At 42.4% G+C, this 11034-nt stretch overlaps 1 long non-coding RNA gene across 1 annotated transcript in view; it reads left to right on the top strand.

Moving 5' to 3' along the window:
* Window positions 1-2495, top strand: part of LOC142743093 (uncharacterized) — an 18848-nt gene extending 16353 nt beyond the window's left edge. Inside the window, exon 3 of the long non-coding RNA XR_012881495.1 lies at window positions 2382-2495. This is a non-coding gene — a long non-coding RNA (uncharacterized LOC142743093). The remainder of the gene's footprint in view (window positions 1-2381) is intronic.
* The last annotated feature ends 8539 nt before the right edge of the window (window positions 2496-11034 follow it).

Raw genomic sequence — 11034 nt, 5'->3', positions numbered from 1 at the left:
ATATACTTGAAGAATTTTTGGGGATTTGTTTTACTATCCTTGGCCACCTGCCTTTCATTTTGTATTTTTGCTAATTTTATTACATTTTTACAGATTTTATTATGCTCTTTATAATTTAAAAAGGCTACAGCTGTACCCTCAGATTTGTATTGACCATTGAAGAACATAGTGTATTGACCATTGAAGAACATAGTGGCTCTCTCCCACAATCATAACATTGGGTTTACTTCCTTTGGGACTTCATTGGTGAACTAGGGTCATGTGATCTGGGTTGTAAGGATACAGCATTGTTTACGATTAAATCAATGCGAGTTAGATGCATGCTCAATTAGATTACTTAACTGCCGATTTGTTTAGCTTAGTCAGATGAGTTATACGTGCTACTTTTTGAAACTTTGGTGTCTCTGCATTTTTGCTGACCCTGGGGTATGCGCAGTATAATCCTGTGATCGATGCTGAGCGCTGTAGTGTGGTGAGCTTCTCTCCCCCTTTTTCCTTTCTTTTATTCTTCTAGTGAAATAATGACTGAGATGTATATATTGACTGTTGTATTAAAAAATATATATATATATATATATATATATATATATATATATAAAGCAACGTAAAAGCAGCACCGTTCCTCCAGTGTAGGTTGCACAAGTACCTGTTCAGACACACGACCAGTGTCCCAAATTTTTACTGGTCAAACACCCAGTTACACCAATTATATACACACTCCCCAAGATACACAAATCTCTCAAAAAACCTCCTGGCAGACCCATAGTATCTAGCATGGGTTCTATCCTGGGAAATATCTCTATATTTCTAGACAAAATATTGCGACAATATGCAATTGAGGTACCATCCTACATACAAGATACCTTTCATTTTTTACTGAAAATCAGGGAGATACAGATCCCCATACTGCCCTGCTATGTTCATTCGACGTGGTGAGCCTATACACGTCGATTGACCATGGGAGAGGCACTTCTTCTGTTTATAAAACCCTGCGCAATAGTGGGTATTCACCAGCCTGCATTGAATTCATACTTGCCCTACTAGATCTCGTATCGAGATATAACTATTTTTTGTTCCAAGATCAATTCTTTATTCAACTAAGAGGTACGGCCATGGGTACCAATGTGGCACCCACCTATGCCAATATTTTTATGGCAACACTTGAGAGGGAGTTCGTCTATGTGTCCCACCACTTTAGTTATGTACTGAAGTGGTGGAGATACATAGACGATATCTTCTTCATCTGGTTGGGGTCCGATGAGGAATTGGATTTGTTTTACGAGTACATCAATCACATTGATCCAGACATCAAATTTACATTGGTTAAGTCCAATCATTCAATTGAATTTTTGGATACCACCATAACCAAATCAGATTTAAGATTAACATCAGACATTTTTACCAAAATCACCGATAGGAACAATCTTCTACGGTTTGAAAGCAACCATCCTAGGGGTCTTATCAAAGCGCTCCCATATAGCCAACTACTGAGGGTGAAACGGATTGTAGACACTGATGAGAAAAGCAAGAAGGGGTTGGATGAAATGGGTAGAAAATTCATTTCACGTGGGTACCCTAAAAAATTGGTTCAACAACACAGAGATAGGGTATTGTTATCAGATAGAGAGACACTATTATCTACAGAAATGCCCACACAATCAGCTAAAAAGAACAAAAGAAATACGGCTAACAGGATACCATGTTCTTGAATTCTCAGCACCCCCACTGATGTCTTATAAACGTCCGAAAAATCTAAGGGATAATCTGGTAAAAGCAGATATAGGTTTGAATAGGAAAGTGACACAAACATTTCTAGACAGGAAAAAATTGGGATGTTTCCCTTGTCTTAATTGCGTTAACTGCAGATACATGATTAAAGGTGAATCGTTTATTCACCCTATAACTGGTACGGAATACAAAATTAAACAATTTCTTACCTGCACATCAGATTATGTCATCTATTTATTGCAATGTCCATGTGATCTCCTTTACATAGGAGAGACAACACTAGACTGCAAGACATGTATAAATAACCATAGATTCACTATACGTTCCAAAAGACTGGATTTACCAGTATCAAAACATTTTGTGGAAGCCAATCACACAGAGAAAGATTTACGATTTAGAATAATAGATCACATCACCAAACCGAGACGAGGTGGTGACAGAATATCTTTTTTGAAAAAACGGGAGTTAGAATGGATCTATAGGCTAAATACATTACGCCCCTATGGACTAAACGTTGACTTCAAATTGAGTGGTATAGGATAGGAGGTGGTTTGCCCATGGCTTTGCTTTTTACTCCACATATTAGGGATTATGACTAGACAGTGTGTACATATTACTATACTAACATAAATATTTTTTTCTGTCTATTTCAGATAATATATGAAGACTCACCCATAATGGATCCCCTCATCCTGACTCCATGCTATTATAAAAAAGAAATTGATGCCTTTTTTCCGAAATTTGAAGTTTGGCACAAATTGTATGAAATATGCCTATATGTCAATTTACATGCTATTATTAAACTAATATAGCTCTACATTCACTTTTTCTATTTTCCATTGTTTATTCCTTTATGGCAGAATTAGTTCATATATTACATAGAATCACGTTCTATATAGAACGGATCGAATATCAAAATACATTGTAAAACTAGGAATGTGCACCCAAAGTTTTGGGAACTTCTTTTTGATTACCTAAGATGTACAAATTAATAGAGTGAAAAGGGAATGTATTGCGTTCTTTATGATCTTCAACATAGTGACGGACGGAGCATGCGCGAGATGCGTGTCATTAGAGTGAGTGCGTTTCACGACTCATTCTCAGTTTCTATGCAGGAACAATTCTATGTGTGACGGGCGGCTCGGCGCATGCGCACTGATACCCGGAAATGCCGGTGAATTAACCAGCATGGTGGATGAAAGGGGATCCACGGAATGGTGAGCCGGATTTAACATGATTGAATTACCTTTTTTATTATATTTTGATACTATACACCTGCACTGGTTCTATTGGCACTTAGCCAATTAGACTGTATTTTAAAGTTTCATACAGTACGGGCGATATGCCCTTATTATTAACTGCACGTATTTCATTGAAAAAATGAAAACACCACATGGTGGTTTCTTCACTACACTGTTTTTACATTATAACTAAGATTTTATGCATGATTGAAATTTTATTGCATTATTACAATGATGTTGTAAACCATGTATTTATATGTGCACCTCACACTGAAATGCATTGCTTGAGAAAGGCCCCATTGAGCAGGGCTGAAACGTTGCATGTGGTGATTAAAAAGATCCATTTTTCACTGAACCTGGAGTGCTGACCTGTATATTGGATTTTGCTGTATATATATATAGTAAACATCATTTTTCTTACACGTTTTTAATATGAAATAATGTTATCAATGTTAACCATACACCTGTATAAATCACCTGTGAGATGTTGATTGGGACTACCACTGGTTCAAATGTATCACGTGATGATCTACATCTACCTATTTAAGGGGATGTTCTTAGATATGATGTTAGGCTTGAGAAAGACCTTTCACTCACCATGGGTCGAAACGTTGCCTGTTTTTTGCAGATGTCTGGGGTGGGGTAATCCCCTCATAGAGCCTCTATGGGGGGATTATCCCCCCACAGAGCCCTCTGTTGCCAGTAAAATACTCTGAGATACCCCCCACACTTGCAGTATAGTAACTACTGAGGGCTCTATGGGGGGGTCTATTCCCCCGACAAAGCCCTCTGGTGTCAGCAAGATGTTCAGTAACCCCCCCTGCAGTATAAGCACCCCCCCCCCGCAGCATCAGCCGATCATTAGTAGGGGAAGAAGGCTGAGCTCATGATAATCCTTCCCCATAGAGCTCTCAGCATTCAGTCAGACGATCAGAACCCCCTTGCAGTATAATTTCCCCCATAGCGCCCTCAGTAGTTATTATACTGCAAGGCAGGGTGGGGAGGTGTCTGACTTTTTTAACTAACTAAACTTTTAAAAACTTCCCACTTGCCATAGTAACCTGTCAGAAATTTTTATTGGTCGGGGTCCAAGCAGTAAAACGCCCACTGATCACTAAAACGAAGCGTCAGAAGTGCTCAGGTGAGCGCTGCTGCTTCGTTTCTGAACGGCTATCCTCGGAAAGCAGAGCAAGCGGTGTACAGGCTCATAGGCTTTCTATTGTGCCGTACACCACTCCGAGGAAAGCCGATCAGGAATGAAGTGGCAGCGCTCACCTGAGCACTTCTGCCTCTTCGTTTTAGCGATAGGTGGGGGTCTCAGTTCTCGGACCTCCACTGACCAAAACTTCTGACATGTCAAAAGTTGTTTAAAAGTTTAGTTACACTTCAAAGGAAAGGCGTTATAATTTTTATCAGGAGTCCCTGCATTAGCTTATTCTGGCGCACGGGACCTACTAGATGCGCCAGAATAATTAATGTCTATTAGTATTTGTAGTGCATCTCTAGGTCCTATGCGCCACAACAGAAATTACAGTTCATTGACGTCTAGTTTCTATTGTGGTGCCAGGGAGAAGACAGAAGACTGCTGGAGGTGACTTTTAAGTTTTTTATTTTTCATATTGCTAATTTTTCTTTTGCAGTTTCCGCTGGACTGTTTGGACTACGTCGAAGATTCATTGGACTAATTCGGTGATTTTGTATTTTTTTTAAATAAAATAGTTGTGTGGGGGAGTTTTTATTTCAATAAAAAAAAAATATTTTGTCTGTTTTTTTAATACTTTATTACTATCGCCTTAGTAATGGCCGCTGTCTGGGACCCGCACCTATCTCTAGAACGGGGCCCCTAAACTCTGTTCTACCTCTTTGTGTTCCGGCTGATTTTACGACCCTGAGCTACGCTGTTTTTGTAAGCCCCATAGAACTGACTGGTATTTACAGAAACAGCGTAGCTCGCATGCTACGCTGCTTCCGTAACTGCTATTTACTACTATGGGAGTTACAGAAACAGCATAGCTCAGCGAGTTATGCTGTTTTCGTAACTCCCAACCATAAAGTCAGGAAGTGGCCGGGAGTCAGCGATAGCAAAGCTAGAACGGGGTTTAGCGGGCCCCGTTCTAGAGATAGGTGGGACCCGCATCTATCTGAAAATTATGACTTATCCTGTGGATATGTCATAAACGTCCCTCGTGGGAAAATCCCTTTAAAGGGGCCGTTACACGAGTTTGAACACTGACACTGTTCTTTAATTTTTGTGTTTGCATTTTAGATACACTTTGCCCTGGTAAGTTATAATTTTACTAGTACTAATAACTGGGGTAACATAGGGATAGTTAAATATTTACTACACAATAGCCTGTAGCATCATGAGACCTTGCAGCTTATAGGAATGTTCAATGATGTATTTTATTTTTTACATAGTTTTACATTTTTTGTTTCGATTTACAAGTTGTTTCTTACTTCATGAATTTTTGGGGGATTTTTTTTGCGGATGGGGGGGTCGCCATTTTCATTTTCGCCTCAGGCAGCAGAAAAGCTAGAATCGGCAATGGGAATGGCAGCTGGCCAAACAACAGTCTTTATAAAGTCTATGCAAAGTCTTAGCACAAGAGTACCTACAAGACTCCAGACAGTAGCAGAGGCTTTGACACAGATGGAGCTTGATGTGGCGGATGATACCAGATGTGGCAGATGACAGCAGATATGGCGGATGACAGCAGGTATGGCGGATGACAGCAGATGACAGCAGACGTGGCAGATGATACACACGACTCTGACTAAAGGAGTACAGGAAACAATACAGCAACAGGACACAGGGAGCAGGATACGGGAATGCTGGGAGCAGGATACAACTAAGGGACCATATGCAATACGAATATGGGTAGACAAAAACAACGCTCAGGCAAGGAGTGGAAGTGCGAAGCCCTTTTTATAGTCCAGGGTGATCAGGGGATAATTAGTTAATTCTTAACATGTGCGCGCACTGGCTTTTTAAGGCCAGGAATGAATGAACCTTAGCAGCCAGTCCAGAGCAGGACGGCCGCGCAAGCTGGTGTCTCCTAGGAGGAAGACGCTGTCAGGAGTCTGTCGCGGCTGTCCGACGAAGGGGAGCGGCGGTGGTGAAGTTTATAGGGTACATGGTTTATCTGTTGAAGAACTTTGAAAGGACCGAGGAACCTGGAAGCGAATTTGTGACAGGGCATCTTTAGACAAATGTTTCTCGAGGATAGCGAGACCTTGACTCCAGGAGACAATTGAGCAGGAACTTTTCTTTTTTTATCGGCATGCTTTTTTATGCGGTCCACTGCCTGAAGGATAGCAGACTTAGTTTACTTCCAGGTGTGGATAAAAGCCCCAAATGAAGAGTTAGCCGGCGATACTTGAGTCATGGCTGGCACAAGAAGAGGAACTCGTGGATGTTGGCTGTACACAATGTAGAAAGAAGAAGAGGCAGTAGACTCGCTAGTATGATTGTTGTAAGAGAATTCCGCCCAAGGCAGAAAATTTACCCAATTGTCATGTTGGGTGGAAATGAAATGACTAAGGTAATTCTTTAAAATTTGATTGGTCCTCTCCACTTGACCATTGGACTGTGGGTGATAGGTGGAAGAGAAGTCCAGCTTTAGCAGGTTGCACAGAGCTCTCCAGAATTTGGACGTAAGCTGTACACCCCGATCCGAGACAATATGCAGAGGAAGTCCATGCAGACGGAAGATGTGCAGAATAAATAGATTTACCAGGTGAGGAGCAGACTGAAGGCCAGTCAACAGAATAAAATCTTTAATTTTTGAGAAACAAAACACATCAATATTGCCGAAGGCAAATAGATTAGCCCTTGTTTCCCAGGTACCTATTGAATGCTTATAGTATTAAATGTGTAACTTTATTTATCAATGACTATAAAGCATACAAGTGAAAAATAAAAGCGCAATGTGAACTGAAAGTCTCTGTATGGCAATGCTATTATTGCTCATTAGTCTGTGCCAGGGGCGTAGCTAGACGGGGGAAGGCGGGGCATATGCCCCGGGCACAGCTTAGAGGGGGGCGCCAGCGCCACCTCCTCCTGCACTATAATTGTACCTGTGTCGCTAGAACACAGGTACAATTAGAAGCAATGAATGACCGGGCACGTTCCATGCCCGACCATTCAGCGCCTTTCCACGAATTAAGCGACTGGTACCTTTTGTACCAGTGAAGCTTCCGTCGATGAAAGGCGCTGAGTGACAGGGAAAGTCATCCTGCCCAGCCAATCGGCGCCTTTCATAGACGCCGCGTTCAACCCCCTGGACACCTGCGCAGAAGAGAGCAGGTCTCCATGGCTGCCGGACGGTGTGGGAGCGGGAATAAGGTGAGTTTGAATAGTTGTTTTTTTTTTTAAATTGTAATAAAAGTGTGTGGCTGTATCTACACGAGGGGGGGGGCTTTATCTACAGGGGGGGGCTATATACAGGGGGACTATTTCTACAGGGGGGGCTATATACAGGGGGTCTATATCTACCGGGGGTGGGCTATATACAGGGGGACTATATCTACAGGGGGGCTATATCTACAGAGGGGGCTATATACTGGGGTGGGCTATCTATGGAGCACCATACACGGGTGGGCTATATAGTATATAGCCCCCTGTAGATATAGCCCACCACTGTATATGGTGCTCCATAGATAGCCCACCCCAGTATATAGCCCCCCTGTAGATATAGCCCACCCCTGTAGATATAGTCCCCCTGTATATAGCCCATCCCTGTAGATATAGCCCACCCCTGTAGATATAGCCCTCCCCTGTAGATATAGCCCACCCCTGTAGATATAGCCCACCACTGTAGATATAGCCCACCCCTGTATATAGCCCAGCCCTGTATATAGCCCAGCCCTGTAGATATAGCCCACCCCTGTAGATATAGCCCACCCCTGTAGATATAGCCCACCCCTGTATATATGGTCCCCCTGTAGATATGGTCCCCCTGTAGATAGCCCACCCCTGTATATATAGTCCCCCTGTAGATATAGTCCCTCTGTAGATATAGTCCCCCTGTAGATATAGCCCACCCCTGTATATAGTCCCCCTGTAGATATAGCCCACCCCTGTATATAGTATCCCACAAATAGCTCCCCCTATAGTGCTCCACAGAAAGCCCACCCCTGTATATAGCCCCCTTCTACATATAGTCCACCCCTGTATATAGTGCTCCACAGATAGCCCACCCCTGTATATAGTATATACAGGGGTGGGCTATCTGTGGAGCACTATATACAGGGGTGGACTATCTAGTGGAGCACTATATACAGGGGTGGACTATATGTACAAGGGGGCTATATACAGGGGTGGGCTATCTGTGAAACACTATATACAGGGGTGGACTATATGTGGAGCACTATATACAGGGGTGGGCTATATCTACAGGTGGGCTACATACATGGTTGGGCTATCTGTGGAGCACTATATACAGGGGTAGGCTATATCTACAGGGGGGCTATATACAGGGGTGGGCTATCTGTAGAGCACTATATACAGGGGTGGGCTATATCTACAGGGGGCTATATACAGGGGTGGGCTATCTGTAGAGCACTATAGGGGGAGTTATTTGTGGGACACTATCTACAGGGGGCACTGTGTGTGTGGGACACGGTGTATGGTGCTATTATATTTAGGGGCGTAGTGTGTGGTATAATGATAACTTTATATTTATAGGTGCAGAAATGTTGGTAAAGTGAGAAGCTGAAGACATGTGAGCGGCAAACTGCAGAAATGGGCTGTGACCGGGAGAAGTCATCATAGAGGTCTGGATCGGATGGAGAAAAATAACTAGAATCTGAGACGTCACCGGTGAGTCACTTAATGTAAATGTTTATTCTGCCTCTAATCAGCACTGTAGTCACTGTATGATCTGCAGCGAGATGATGGGTGGAATGATTATGATATAATTTATTTTTTGTGAAACAGCATCTCCCAGCATATCCTTACCATTGTTTGGGCCATGCTGGGAGCTGTAGTTTTACGCCGTACACACCTATACGGCAGGGGTTGCACTAAATTGAGCTGTATTTGTGCTGGTGTAGTATATATGTAATGAGCTTTGTTTTGGTGCTGTATATATGTATTGAGCTTGGTTCTGGTGTTGTGTATAGAACCATATTGCTTGTAAAATGTACAAATGTTTTTATGCTCGCGTTACATAAAAAGAAATAACACGTCGATTGGTAGAGAAAACAAACACGGCGAGGGGGAAGGAGATGTCGGGAAAGAGGTTGGGGGGGGGGGTGCCAAACTGAATCTTTGCCCCGGGTGCTGGAAATCCTAGCTACGCCTCTGGTCTGTGCTATCTGAGTGCAGGGTCAAACTACCACTTGTAATGACCACACTGTCTGTATGAGATACCTAAAATAGCTGCTGCAGTCCACTTTGCAAAGGACTTAGGTTTAACAGAACACATTGAATTTAAAACAAGAAAAGCCCCCCCGACATGTTTCACCACCGCAGTGGCGTCCTCAGGGGAAAATGGGGCTAATGGCGGCGATCGCAACAAAGTTTTCTATTTATAACCTCACTTGTGATATCAGACACTCATGCTACCAATCAAAATTATTCTCATAGAAAGAAACCCCTAGATTAGGAGACTGACAGGAGAATGCTCCAATCCCACAGCACTAATGCCCAACCAATGAAGAACTTGCTTTCACTACTGTGGATAGATTGATTGACAGGAGAATGCTCCAACCAAGTGGCGCTACCGCCCAACCAATGAGGGGCTCGTTTTCGCGCCTGCGCAGTTGAAAGAAATTCCACTGGATTTGAAAAATATAAACAACAGTTCACTGCACATGTTAGTGAACTTACGTATGGAGCACATACAAGTTTTTAAGTGATATAGAACATTACCACAGGACTGCCAGATGTGGAAAGAGAAGGGCTACTATATTATCAGTGGACTTAAATGCAAAAATATAACACAAAGTGTGAGAAAATATATAGAGTAAATCAATTATGCTAAGAGATAAGTTTATTACTCTCTAGGTGCCTCTATGTCAATAGCCAACTACTTGATGGAATGTAAGATATTGGGACAATATGCAAAAATATAAAAATATATATATGCGTATTGTTAAAGATGGACAGAAAAAAAGGTTAAGGCATATACAGTGAAGGAAATAAGTATTTGATCCTTTGCTGATTTTGTAAGTTTGCCCACTGTCAAAGACATGAACAGTCTAGAATTTTTAGGCTAGGTTAATTTTACCAGTGAGAGATAGATTATATTTTAAAAAAAAACAGAAAATCACATTGTCAAAATTATATATATTTATTTGCATTGTGCACAGAGAAATAAGTATTTGATCCCTTTGGCAAACAAGACTTAATACTTGGTGGCAAAACCCTTGTTGGCAAGCACAGCAGTCAGACGTTTTTTGTAGTTGATGATGAGGTTTGCACACATGTTAGATGGTATTTTGGCCCACTCCTCTTTGTAGATCATCTGTAAATCATTAAGATTTCGAGGCTGTCGCTTGGCAACTCCGATCTTCAGCTCCCTGCCATAAGTTTTCGATGGGATTAAGGTCTGGAGACTGGCTAGGCCACTCCATGACCTTAATGTGCTTCTTTTTGAGCCACTCCTTTGTTGCCTTGGCTGTACGTTTCGGGTCATTGTCGTGCTGGAAGACCCAGCCACGAGCCATTTTTAATGCCCTGGTGGAGGGAAGGAGGTTGTCACTCAGGATTTGATGGTACATGGCTCCATCCATTCTCCCATTGATGAGGTGAAGTAGTCCTGTGCCCTTAGCAGAGAAACACCCCCAAAACATAATGTTTCCACCTCCATGCTTGACAGTGGGGACGGTGTTCTTTGGGTCATAGGCAGCATTTCTCTTCCTCCAAACACGGTGAGTTGAGTTAATGCCAAAGAGCTCAATTTTAGTCTCATCTGACCACAGCACCTTCTCCCAATCACTCTCAGAATCATCCAGATGTTCATTTGCAAACTTCAGACAGGCCTGTACATGTGCCTTCTTGAACAGGGGGACCTTGCGGGCACTGCAGGATTTGAATCCATTACGGTGTAATATTTTACCA

Source organism: Rhinoderma darwinii, chromosome 2, assembly GCF_050947455.1.
Source record: "Rhinoderma darwinii isolate aRhiDar2 chromosome 2, aRhiDar2.hap1, whole genome shotgun sequence".
Lineage (NCBI taxonomy): Eukaryota > Metazoa > Chordata > Amphibia > Anura > Rhinodermatidae > Rhinoderma > Rhinoderma darwinii.
Note: the sequence above shows the minus strand (reverse complement) of the source record. Positions and strands in the feature narration are given on the sequence as shown.